The sequence below is a fragment of the Humulus lupulus genome, chromosome 1 (assembly GCF_963169125.1).
Source record: "Humulus lupulus chromosome 1, drHumLupu1.1, whole genome shotgun sequence".
NCBI lineage: Eukaryota > Viridiplantae > Streptophyta > Magnoliopsida > Rosales > Cannabaceae > Humulus > Humulus lupulus.
Genome location: NC_084793.1, coordinates 178015148 through 178028708, shown reverse-complemented (window position 1 = coordinate 178028708; position 13561 = coordinate 178015148). Strand labels below are relative to the sequence as shown.

General features: G+C 32.8%; 1 long non-coding RNA gene across 1 annotated transcript; it reads left to right on the top strand.

The window, feature by feature from the left end:
• The first annotated feature begins 1453 nt into the window (after window positions 1-1453).
• LOC133823192 (uncharacterized) lies at window positions 1454-3348 on the top strand. The gene is made up of 3 exons (XR_009888172.1): window positions 1454-1514; window positions 1609-1653; window positions 3287-3348. It is a non-coding gene; the product is annotated as an uncharacterized LOC133823192 (long non-coding RNA).
• The last annotated feature ends 10213 nt before the right edge of the window (window positions 3349-13561 follow it).

The following is a 13561-nucleotide window of genomic DNA, read 5'->3' as shown; positions in this document are numbered from 1 at the left end:
TTTTCTTGAACTTTAATAGCATCAACTTCAGCAATAAATACAATTTACCCATCTAACACATACAATCCATTTACTTTATTCCATTTCATAACTAGCCGTGAGCCTTTAGTAATCTTTATGATGCCATTTGAAGACTTGTAGTTGTAGCCTTCATCCTCCAATGAGTCGAGAGAGATTAAGTTGTAGCCCCGAGCAAAATATAATTCATCAATCCAGTGGATCAATCTGGTGACAGATAGCTAAAGCGACCATGGTTTCCATCATCTTTTTCGCATTGTGTTTTTGTCCTTTTGTTCTGTTTCATTCTTCTAAGTTAGACTTCAGCATTGCAAATATGGCCTCCTTTCACTACTTCCAGTTCAGGAAGTCCTCTGCCAAAAGTATTTTCAGCTCAATCATCTACGAGTCTTCGGATGGTTATAGTTGAGATGAGATTAGCCTAACCAGGTTCCAGTAGCCATGTTAACACTACAACCTGTTCCACATTTGGAGCCAAACCCCATCACAACTTTACAAAAGGATCCTGTAGATTCTTTAACACCAAAAGCAAGGACTTCCAATACAAATCAAATTGAAATGCATGGAAAACTATCCTCCATTTCTCAGAAGCTAAATATTTAAAGAATAAGAAACATGATTAACAATGTATGTTTAACAAAATAAGCATTGTCCTTGTCATGTACTGTGTTCTACATGTCTATATTATTATGCCAATCTTTTCTCTCAAACATCTTTCACTTCCTTTAGAATATGTTCTTTTAATAAATAATCTAATTGAAGGATAACATGTTCAACCTTGAAAAATGAGAAGGCTGAATCTGAAATGGTGGATGGTAGTTTATCCCAATAATTAAACAAATATCCATTATACATAACCAACCCTGCAATGGGGATTGGATCAGACTAGGTGCTGGTTCAATCAATATTCCCTCTTCACTATGATGTTCTTTCCCTAGTCTATCTATAAGTACTTTATTCAGTTTGTTCTTGATATATTGTCAATCCATTTTCCTCAATTTAAACCATTTTATTATACTTTATCTGATATAAGAACAGAGAAGCTGTCCATGAAAAATGTTTGGGTGCATGTGACACTCTTACCAATATGTTTGGTCTTTAATCTATATGAGAGTTTGCTTAATGTTTGGGACTGTAGAATGCCCTATTTTTTGTGTGTAAATTATAGTATTCTCTGTTATATATACTTAGGCAAGCAAGGCAGCATTTTTGTGAGACACTGAGAAATGAAGTTGGTTCAATCATTGGCTAACAATTGTCACACCTGGGCTCATTGGGACCAAAATCTCACGTGAACATGTAGTAATTTATCAATTATATATGTAAGTTACAAAAACTGTAAGTTAATTAAGAAACTCAAAACTACCCTACTTGCACTATTAACTTTTCATGTTCACTCATGAAGTTGCACTTTTTTTTTATAGAGATTTGAGCTTTAACAAGTTAAATGGACAGATTCCAGACTCTCTTTTCAACATTAGCTCACTCTCTTATCTGTAATGCATCTTTAGTTTTCTCTCTTGGGTTAACATGCTTGTACCATTTGGTTAACTCTTTCTGTCTAAAAAAAACTGTCATTTTTTTTGGCAGTAACTTGGTTGGCAACAACTTTACAATGAATGGCTCAAACAACAGGTAATTTTCCTCAGTATTTTAGAATAGCTTCCTTCATATTTGCTCTTATTTGTACTGCACTTAATAAATATGTTTCAAGTGTCTACTGCTTAAAACTTTTTTCTTGGATTTGTTGTTCAATATTATATAACCTCCTTATTTTGTCTAAATTTATTCTTTGTTCCTTTCAGTCTTCTTCTTGTAACAAAAGCCACTTTTAACAATAGATGAACATAAGACTAATGGAAAAGTATTACAATAGATATGAATATTTATATATATATATATATATACTCAACTTTTTCTTGCTTGCTTTTATTTAATATCTAAAACTTATAAACTCATATAAATTAGAGTGACAGAGAGATAGGGAGAAAGAAAAAAAGAGAAATCAGTAGTCTTTCTTCTGTTGTTTTATTTTAGAGAGCTTGATTTGGTTAATTTTACAATTAAATCTCAATATCTTTGTTTTTTTTTTATATATTAGCTTTATTTGATAAGAATAAATATGTATGTTTTAATCAACAGAAAAGTGGTATTCATTTTCTTATTATTTTTTGTTTCATAGTTGGATGAATGATTGAGATATAGTTACTTCATTTGCTTCAAGAATCAGAAACTTATATGTATGGTATTTACAACTGTAACGTTTTCTTTTCCAATCTATAGTAGCTAGCCTTTTGTTGTTGTTCTCAACTGTAACACATTTAGCCTCAATCACATTTAGCGTTTTCGAAACAGAGGTTTAACTAGTGGTTGAAATATACTTTATATGATAAAAATATTGCCAAGGAAGCCTAGATTTAAGATGCTTGTAAGTTGAAAGTGCTTGTTTTTCTTTAAACAAAACAAAGCTCTAATATATCTTAGCATCTTGAATGTTGCTTTGGCTGACCTCCAGCTTTGGGCTTTTGTTTTGCTTGTTTCTTAGTTTTAGCTCTCGGACTTGGAAATTGTGATAATCAAGCCGTGACCCAATTTTTGTTTAAATCCTTTGATGCTTTCCTCATATTAATCTATATTCTATTTGTGGTGATATTCCTTATGTTTGGAGGCCTTTGAGCTTTGACTACATTTAAGTGAAAATTCTGAAGAAGAAAAAAAGAAATGGCCTGGAGAGTTTAAGTTTAAGCTAGTCTCTAGACCTTGCTGCCACATGGGGTTTTTGTTTGTGGTTGGCTATAATGGCTCCACCTCTGTCATTCTCTGTCATGTAAGCTTCTCTTGTTTTCCTCACTTCCTTTTTATGTCTATTCTTGACTGTTTATCTTAAACTTTTCATGAAACTTTAGGAAATACAAGGTTAGTTTATTGAGTATGTATAGTTTCTGAGCTTATTTTTAGAAGCTTGTTTGTCTTCTAGAGCTAGATAGTAGTTTAGGAAATAGAGATTTTGAGTCATTATTATAGCACTTATAGTTCAGAAGAGAAATAGAGATTTTTCCAAAAAATTATGATTCTCTTTTTTTACTATTTCCCTCATGCTCTCTGACTAAGTCCATTCTTCTACTCATGATGTACTCTACTAAAAGTTATATATTATAAGATTTTAGGAGATTTTTTTACTCTCTTTTAATACCACATATTTGACTGCAATGTGTCTTTTGGACTAATAATATATTTATGGTGATATAAAATCTTGAGCTTCATGCAGTATTATTTGAGGTCAGGGGGATGTAAATTTGGAAAAGCGTGTAAATATAACCACACTAGAGGAAAAACTTCTGCAACACCATTAGCACCAGTTCTAGAGTTTAACTTTGTTGGTCTTCCAATCTGAGTGGTATAACATCATTGTTCTGTCTATATTTTAACCTTTCAACATATAAAAGCTGCAATAGTTGCTTGTGGTCATCTTATGTGGTTTATATCATAGGGTGAGAAAGAATGTCCATATTACATGCGATATCTAGAACATCTGCCATTTCTGTCAAGGTCTGCTGCTATTTTCCGGGTAAGTTATTATTGTACCAGAAATTCTACTCATTTCCATGCTTATTTAAAGGGTAGCGATGATACTAAGTTTTGAAGATTGGGAGTCTATTCAAAGATTTTAGTTTGCATTTGACATTAGTTGCTTCTGCTTGCAAACTCTAGTTTTATTAATGTACTTTATCCTTTATATGACTTCAATCTGTTACTTTTTTGCGTGAATGATCCTTTTTTTTTAAGAAAAAATTATTTGGTGGTTGCTTTTTGATGGATGCGAAACTATGTGATAAGTTTGTCTAAAACAAGTAGGAGAACTATTAAGAAATAACTTAAAAATCATGTTTCGGTGATGAAAACAGTAATCACCCTTTCCCTTGTAATATTTATTTTTATCATTTAAGTGATGTTTTTTTTCTTTTAAATATGTACTGGATACTTTTCTCCTAATGCCTGTGAAACTGATTTATATTTCATGTGACACAGTGGGTTCTTCAATAGTACAATTTTTTAAAAACATTTAAGAATTCTGTTCATGTTATCTTTATGGTGGATGACTCTTGAGAGCTCTCCACCACATATATAATTATATTTCAAGCTTACACACACACACACATATATTTAAATATATACATATATTGATTGAAAATAGTTTATTAAAAAATAAGATATTGTTTTTTAATTGAATTTGGTAGCAATTTCTGCTTTCTTCTTCTTTTTTTCCTGAATGTTTGTTGGAGTTATCAATTTAAGTGTTGATTAGATGTGTATTTTTTTGTTTAACTTATCCTTTTTACATATTTACGACATTACCCATTTAGACAGCGGGGATTAATTTTTGGGGGAGAAAAATATGTTGTATGTGTCATGAGTTTCTGTAATTTCCATAGGCTCTCACAAATAGCATCTAATTTTCTGATTTGTAATGCACAGGAGTGTTTTGATCCTATTGTAACAAGATCTGGTCGTGATTTGATTCCTGTTATGGTGTATGGGTAAGCAAAGTTAGCCTATTAGTTTGTGATTTATGTGATAATATATTGGCAAGCAAAGAATCTTAATTTATGATGTCTTTTGCTTTGGAAATTTGCAGAAGAAATATTTCTGGTCAAGAGTTTGGAGGAATGTACTGTGTAGTTTTAACTGTGAGGTACTACACCTTTTCTAATATTATATTGGGCAATATGTTATGTTAATGTTCTTTCTTTAATTGGTTATTGATACGAGTATAATACCTTTCTTCTGCAAATGCATCCATCCACACATGTCTATTGTTGTATCAGCTGGTCTTCTTAGGATATTTGGTCGTGAGGTAGCCGAGCTTCCCATAGTGGCGACAACTAGAGAACACCAAGGGAAAGTAGGAACAAATGAAACTTTGATTTTTTTCTTCTTCTTAGTATTTTAGTTTTCTTTTCGTTAATGTTAAGAACCAGAAGAAAAATAACTACTAAGTTGGTATATTTTGGTTTGTTATAACAGGGCTATTTCCAAGTATTATTTTCATGTATAGAGAAGTTGTTGGCTTCCCTAAATGTTGAAAACTGTAAGAACATTTTGTTGTTGATGACAGTGTTGAATGTTTTAAACTAATTTGTGGATTGTTAATATAATGTTGAATGTTTTTACTATTTGTTATTTGAAAATCAAGTTCATTTGATGATGCTAGTATATATTAGAAAGCTAATTTTAATTATATAAAAAAAATTAAAATATAATAGAATAAATTAGTGTTATATAAATGAATATATAATGAGAATTTAAACTTATCTAAATATTAAAATAATATGAAAAATGTGTTATAATATCTATTACAATAACAGTTTTTATAAGTAAAGAATTTTGTTATGCAAACTTCATTATATACCACAAATAATGTGTTATACTAAAAAGTAGTATAACACAAAAAATGTGTTATACTAAAGTGTAGTATAACACAAAAAATGTGTTATACTAAAGTATAGTATAACACAAATTTATAAGTATTGAAATGTGTTATATAATCGACTATAAATAATATAATTAAACACTTATCTATTTATTAAAATAACACAGAAAGTGTGTTATTGTTGACAGTATAATAACACATCTATATAATGATGATAAATTGTTATGTAAAGTACCATGACCTACGATAACATAGTCGGTCTTAACACATCAAAAAGTGTTATCGTATGTTTTGATAACACATTTTCGGTGTTATTAAAAGCATTTTTTCTTGTAATGATTCTTGACCATCCTAGTTGCTTATCAAATATTTGTATACCTACTAAAACAATTTTCAAATGTTTTTCAAAAACTTTGTGAGTACTTTCTGTTCGATTAATTATTTTGATATATGACATGCTAAGTTTATTGGTTTTGACATAAAAATTTCTTCATGATTTATTTTTGGAAAACGCCTACTAAGAGTGTATTGAGAAAAATTAACAAAATTTCTTCAGTTTTAGGTTCCTCTTAGAGAATAGAACTACCTGTGCCAGTGTGTGAAAGCCAACTTTGAGTAAGTTGAGTCTGTGTAATTAGATCTATGTAGAGTATACACTACCATTTAAAAGTGCTACCATTAATATAGTGTGACAACTTCTCCATTGTGTATTATAGAAAAAGGCTAAAATTGCCAACATGGGCAATGACCCTATTTCTACACTTCACACACTAATACATGTTCTAAATGAAGAAAAAGTAAAATTTGTAATTTTCATTCTCTGTGTTAATGTTTTTCCTAAAAAACATTTTTTTCTCTCGAAAAATTTATTTTTATTCCAACACTCTCAAGCATGTTATATAGATCAAATAATTTTTCTAACATTATAGTACTCATTTAATTTTTGATCGTTTGGTAATTGTTTTTAAGGTTTTGAATTTTTGTTAGCAACAACAAGAAATGTTATGGTCATACAATTCTATTTTTTTTTAAAAAAAATGCGAATATTGAAAAAAATAAGGGGGCAAGAAAATCGAATGAATTGTGTGGGGTTTGAAAGTCTTGCTTGATTTTTTTTTCCCAATTGATTAAGTGTTTTTTTTTGTCAATATTCTCTCTAAAGTTAAGGTTTGTCTTAATATTAATTATTTTGTGTGAGAAAAATGACAATTGAAAAATAAAAGAATATTTTGTTGCTATTTTTGGTTTGGTCACAATTAAGACAAAACTTTCCTTTTTTTTTTTGTCATAGTCAAAATCGGGTACTACCCATTTTGTTTTGCCTATATCCCACGTTGGTACCTCATTCCCACGATCACTCTCCCATTTCTTCACTTTCTAATATTTTTCTTCTTGGTTTTTCTCTATTGTTTTTTTTTCTTTCTTGTGCTTTCTAGTGTGCAGGAATCAATGGCTTGAAGCAAGATTGTCGGTACAACCAAGCTCAGTACTGTTATTCCATCTAGTGTTGGCCCTGAGACATTAGATATTCTCGCAGTCAAATTTGAACTTACAGTAGTCATTAGTTGCCTTGGATCTATGGATACAACTTAACAAGTAATCCTTGATCTACTGTCTACAATATCCAATGGTGTTTAGTTTTTTTTTTTTTTTTATATTTTTTATCTTGCTTAAATTTCTGTCATTTTCGTTTACATTGTCCAAAGAACAAGTTTAGTTGTCTTTTTTTTTTACTTTGGCACCTTGATAGAAAAAAATGGGAGTAGTTTGATATTTTTTACTTTTCTGTACAACTTTTGACCCTACTTTCAAGGAGAGTTATGTGTTATATGTCTTGTTAAATTTTTTATCTTTGTTAGTATGCTTATTTGCTGGGGGAGTTCTTAGGAACTTAATAATTTTTAACAAAGTGTTTACTGTAGGTTTTGAGCACATATTGCTAAAAATATATTTTCTCTAAAAAGTTGTCAAATGGGGAGATTGTAAAATCCTAAATTGGTTGTCTTTTTATTAAATAATTTTATCAATTTAATTGGTATTTTCAAAGTTCATCTTGTGTAAGTAAGTGGATTTTATCTCTTTTTGATAAGAATAAATTCTATATTAAGTGCATTTTACATAGTCCAAGTTTCCTTATTTATTTATGATAAATTTGTCTATAATAAGCATGTCTATTATGGAATTGGTCACTGCATATTTTCCTTCATTTTATTAGATTTAAAAAGTGGAAACTAAAATATTCTTTGTGCCCAAGTTAGTAAATTTCGCAATGAACCTGGTTGGGTTTAAGTCTAGGTTCGTCCATTTTCCTAATGCTATAGGATGATTGTTTGTTACATCTGGAATATTCTGCAGTAAAGATAATTGAGAGTTATATTTATAAACTTCCTCATTTGGTCTGATTGAGACCATGAACGAGATTTGTTGGCTTAGGGTTTCCTAAACTCTATAAATACCAGGCCTAAGCAGCAACTAATCTCATCTCTTCACCACTGTAACGTTTTATATTTTGAAAATCTCTTTTATATGTAAAGAGTAATTTTTATTCAACTTTCTCTTTGTCAGTCTGTTTGTTTGTTTTGCTTTATGTTGTTTATTCTTAAACATGTCATAAAACTTGTGAACGTGACATACAATATTCGGGAGAAGATTTCCATAAGTTTGACTTCGGGAGGAAGCAAACACTCATCAGTTCAGAAGGGATTTCGTGTTCTTGTTGTTTATCAAAATTAGATTATTAAAGTGGAGTACTTCAAGGATACGACAATGATTTAGAGGGAGTCTAAACTTGTATAGGTCAATTGTTTATTGTATTCTTGAAACTTTACTAATTAATTTTATCTCTGGGCGTAGCCCCCTGGACTAGGTTTTCCAAACCACATAAAAAACTTCTTGTGTCATGTTAGTTTTAGTTTGTTTACTTTCTGTTCGCTTATTCTTATTCATCAGCAAACTATCCTGATACAATCAGAGTATCTGTTTTATCAAACAATTATATAACTATTTCGCATTAATTAATTTGTTTGATAAATTCAGTCGGTAATATTAAAAAAAAAACAGAATTTCATGGTGTATTCTTGCTTTTGATAGCTCTTTCTTTAACAAAAAAAAAAAAAAAAGAAAAAAAAAAGAAAAAAGAAAAAGAAAATTGTGGAATTTATTTTTATCATTTGGAGCATGTGGGGACAAATAAATGCGAGTATACACGAAAGAAAATTAAATTTGCTGCAGTCCTACTTGATTGGATATGAGTACATTGGCACTTTTAGAACTGCAAGGACAAAAGCTAGTATTTCCGCAACACCTAGTAAATCTCAGGCTATCTCAAAGGCTTGGAACTATATACCTTTAAGATGTTTTAAAATGAACATTGATGTTTCTTTTTATTCAAACAACCAAGCCAATATTGGTGTCAGAAATTCCAGTGGTGAAGTAATGGCTGGTTTTTTCTAAACCACTTCATGGCTGTTTCAGTTAAGAAGCGTTAGTTTTGCTGCACAGTCTTATTATGGGCACAGTATGTTAAACTTCCCCTAGCTAGGAGATTCTTCAGGCAACTGCATCCTTTATATTTGATCTTTGCTTTTCAACGCTGACAGCTCATCCTTGCACTACTAGGGAAATGAGTATCCAACTGCTCACGGTGAGGGGATACCACCGAAGGGGCAACAAATTCTATCGCCAATATTGTAAAAAAGGGTTTACATGACATGTTACACGTACTGCATTGTATACATCTGTCTGATTGTAACACGTATTGATTTTCTTTTAAAAAACTCATCTTAGCAGAAATCATGCCCATTATTTAGTTTTCACGAGTTCTTATCAAATGTTTTTTTTTCTTTTATCCTTTTTCCAAGGAGTAGGAGTAAGCCATGTTTTTTTATACTAATAAAGCCACACATGGTCCTGCTCATTTTTATTTTAACTCAACTCTCAGTCTCTCAAATATTATGTTACAAACTCAAATTCTAATTAATAGAACGTAATTGATTATTAGGCGATTTGGCAGTTTTAAGTTTTTGTCAGTTTGAGAAGTCCATATATAATACAAAATCAATCCGTAATCCTTTTGATTACGTTTAATAAATATAAATTTAAATATGATCAATATTACTAATCGTTCATGTCGTGATGATTTATAATGCTCACGTAAACTCATTATTGCTCCCGGATATCAGATATGACACCACTAGTCATAAATGTGTCCGGCTACAGATGCTCAGCCCTTGACTACCATTCTCACCACTGGTTTAAGTCGAGTATCTTAGAACCAAATCCAACTTGGAAAATTTTACAACTTTGCAACTGTAGCCCCAACTCGAAGTATATGTTTTTAATTAGTAGTTATCCCGAGCACATTATTTATCATCGAAACAAATATTAACGGGTACTCCAGTGATAAAAATCACATTATTATTAAATAGTATCCGCAACATTTATGGTATTAATGCACCTCATTCATCCCATTTTTTTTCGTCTTCTTATTCCTCCCCTTTTTTATGGATAGAATGGCCAAGTTGATACTTCAGGTTTGATATGAAGCATATCAAACTTTTCGTTATATGGCAGCCTTGCAAGGTGCGGGGCTGCCACCATTCCATGTCTTACGGCGAAGCTCAAGGGGTCAAGACGAAAAAGATGGCCCTTATTACCTTTGCTATTGGACAAGTCTACATCATTGCCAAATCAGTCAAGTCCTATGACATTTTCTCCTACTGTAGTTACCAAAATATATAGGCACTATAACTAGCCAACTACCAAGTGGTGTCTTAATCAGCCTAACTCTCACATCAAGTATAAATGTCACATATATATATATATATATACATATATTGTATATATATTATCGATCTATTGCTTTCCACAAAGCATAAATTAATGGCTATCTGATTTTAGAGTTCAAATCCTACCCCATTAAGTCAGATCTTATTGTCTCTGTATAATTTTCATCCACGAGTTTCCCATACGTTTCTTTCCATAATATATAGAATGACCCCTACCAATAAGATGCCTTTCCTTTATGGTCATCACCTTTACCTCATACCTCAGTTTAGGGCTCTAGTACTGTACTATCTTTTAGCACGTAGGAGTCCAGATTTGATTGTGCACTGTCCAATTTTCAAGCCACATTAGTTTAGAAAGGGCAATTAGTGCAATATATATAGGTGTAAAAAATATTAGTCATCCGTGCAACGATGTGTTAGAACAATTTTTTCGGCACAGTAAATTATTAAAAATATACTAAAAATTTACAGAATGTTCTAAATAACTAGAATAAATATGATTATAAAAAAAATCGTGTTGAAAACTATTCACACTAAGGGAACACAAAAAAACCGCACCGATGCGCCTCTTTTTTAGCCCCACCAAAGAAGAATCATATATATATATATAATCATAGATTCTTGAAATTAGTATAACTCTTTGAAAAATATGTTCACGCTTTGAATAAGTTTGATGCGTAATTTTTGTGTATGTAACATTACCAACTAAAGTTCTCAGCAAAAATGATGTAAATTACTTGCAAATTAAAGTAGGCATGTAAATGGGGCGGGTTTGCCCCGCCCCGCTTCCGCCCCGGCTTAATCGGGGCGGGTCTGCCCCGCCCCATTTGTCAAATTTAATATTTTTTTAGAAATATTAAATTATAATTGTAGAATTTTCCCTAAACCTAAATATTATTTTTTATTGTAATATTTATATTTTACACTTGGTATCAACTACACCATCAAATATTATATTTTTGTTTTTCTATTTTAAAATTTATAAAATAAATACAAGAATAAGGAAGAATTATATAAAACATATTTTTCAATATTTATAATTCTTTCTAGTCTATATAGAATTAAAAATATTCTAAACCACATAAAATGTCAATTTTACGTATTATGTATATAAGTAGCATGAGAGAATTGAGTTTGAGTATAGAAAAAAAAAATTCGAGGCGGGGCGGCCCCGCCCCGCTTAAATTTCTAGCCCTGCCCCACTTGAATTCATAGTGGGGCGGGGCGGCGAATTCCGCTCCGTTTTTACCGGGGCAAAGATGCCCCGTCGGGTCGGGGCTCCGCCCTGCCTCACCGCCCCATTTTGCCATGCCTAAATTAAAGTCTAATCATGATCCATCTTAATTATATTACTATAATCCACTAGTTGTGCCCAATACTATCATATTTTGATTGGTGCAATTGAGTAGCGATTTTTATATATGATATTTTAAATTAAAATATATGAGACCCGATACTAAATTGCTCCAATAACAGTATGTTATGTAAGGTGATGTTGCCCTATAGCAATAGTCTAAATTGTTTTATAGCTCAATAGAGTACTTCAACTCAATATCGGTTTCCTTGGAGATGAAAATTGAATGTTTACTTATTACTAGTGAGTATATTTTATCTATTTGTTTTCGTTAATAAAAAGCAAAAACATGACATAGAGATAACGAATCACAAATAATTACTTGCAATATCGAAATTGAAACATATATTTGGGGTACAATAACAATGAAATTAAAAAAAAACCAAATGATGCAAAGAAATAGACCAATTTTTCAGAACAAAGATCTAACCCATTTGTATCATACAATTTTTTTATAATTTTTTTCTTTCTCCTTTTGTCTCATAAAATATGACGTCGATGGAATAACACATACTCGTATCTCCAACTAAGTTATTTTTGGCAAACGTCAATATCAAAACTCTCACATTGGAATTCTTAGAATTCTAAATTAAGAGATTTGTTTGGTATGATGCAATGCTTTTGTTGATGGTGAGAACTCGTCAACTATGTTAGGTCAAAAAACTCAAAGTTTAGTAAGAGAATAACTGAGTAAGAAATTAGAATAGACTTGAGGAAAGATAAGTGTAGATCAAGAATGGAGTAAAAACTCGTATATTGCTTCATAGCCTGAGTATACAATCCCTTTTCAACCTCTTAGCTTGAGGGGTGAGGATTTATTTATAGGGGAGCTCTAACGGCTCTTGATACATGGTGGTCCTTGAGGACAAAATAGTACATGAGTTCACTGCTGAGATAGTGGAGCAGGGCATTATGGTGCAAAGGGTTTTGGTGGTCAGTCCTGGTACATGTCAGAGGTGTGCAGGTAATGCCACCACTCTTTGTACTAACTCGTACCACCACTACTTAACTGATACGGATGTCAGGGTCATGCCTCTGACCTCCTCAGGTTCGTACGTACCCTACCAGACGAACTCTGTATCCAAGCTTACACGTTGCACATACCTGTTCAAAGGTATCTTGGACAAACATTTAGCCTCCTTAGAGAGTAAGGCACGGTCTCGCCAGCGAAGTTGATGTTTCCAAAGGGCTCCTTGTGAGGCAGCCTACATGGGCGAGACGTGAGGGGTCTCACATGGTCTCATGAGAACACAGTTGCATGTGAGGTACGGACCTCACAGGAAGGCACACCTGGGCTTCACGATATAGGAGTGCATCTAAGCCTCATGAAATGGGTGGAGTGCCTAGGCCCCGCAAGATGGTTGTGCGCTTGGACTTAACGAGACGACTCGGCGCCTCATCCTCATGAGAGGGGAGGTGTGCTTGGACCTCGCGAGATGGGAGTCACGAGGGGAGGCTTAGTGAGGGTCTCACATAACAAGACCGACCCTTCTAGGTGTCTTCGTGAGGTGGAATAGACACGCGGGAGGCCTTGCGACATGGGGTTACGGCTGCATGAGGCATGGGCCTCGCGAGGCTCCCTCCCTAGCGCGAGGCGCCCTCCTGGCATGAGGCTCTTCTTTGATTCAAGGCGCCCATTTGACGCGAGGCCACAACCCTTGCGAGAGGCCACATCCTTTGGTGCTACTTTTCCTTGATGTGAGTTTGCTTGTACATGGAGTATGGTACTTGGAGTAAGGTGTCAGGTGACCATGCAGGGTGCGCTTGGTGCCGGATTGTACTCTTTTGTTTCCTATACTTATATGATGCCTTGGGGGACATGTAATGAAGGTTCTTTAAGAGTGAATTTTTTGGCGTCTACATGTTGCTTGTTGGGTCAATTCTTTCATGTTCTCAAATCCTTACTTATTTCAACACGTGATCATATATTTTTCCTTGTGGATTTTTGGCATCCACACTTGGCCCCCCAGT